Here is a 604-nt window from a genome sequence, read left to right as displayed (position 1 = left end):
CAAAAAAAAAAAAAAAACACTTTATTAATAGTTTAATACTAATTAGTAATTACAACCTACTAAGTACTAAACATGAGAAGTTTTTAAAAGAGGACCAACGTAATAAGATGTAATGTAATCATATTTTTGGAGAAATAATCCAATACTTGCATACTCATTGCACTTACCTGATATAAAATTTCCCCCTTGCATTCTCATGATTCTCTATTTGTATGGTTTTGGTGTTTAATCGCCACGTATTTTTATAAAAAAAATATTATTTTTATATTAAAATCAATATTTTGTATTTTAATATATATTTTATATTAATATAATTAATTTTAGTGTATATTTAGCATGATTATTTCATAATAGATACTAATAAACACAATTTACATTTTTTTTCCACGATATCTTCAATTCGACAAGTCAATGACTAATCTATCACAAATTGAACTCTTTAGCGCTAATCAATGAGTTGCTACATACACAAAACATAATTCGAATACCCAATATTTGTTTAAACAGACAAATAAACTGATTACTCAACTAATTTAAGTTGGTTTAATTTACATATTTTATAATATATTAATATAATCTTATATAAATTCAAGCCCAACCGGCA

This window comes from Arachis ipaensis, chromosome B04 (assembly GCF_000816755.2).
Source record: "Arachis ipaensis cultivar K30076 chromosome B04, Araip1.1, whole genome shotgun sequence".
Classification (NCBI taxonomy): domain Eukaryota; kingdom Viridiplantae; phylum Streptophyta; class Magnoliopsida; order Fabales; family Fabaceae; genus Arachis; species Arachis ipaensis.
This window is presented reverse-complemented; position numbering follows the sequence as displayed.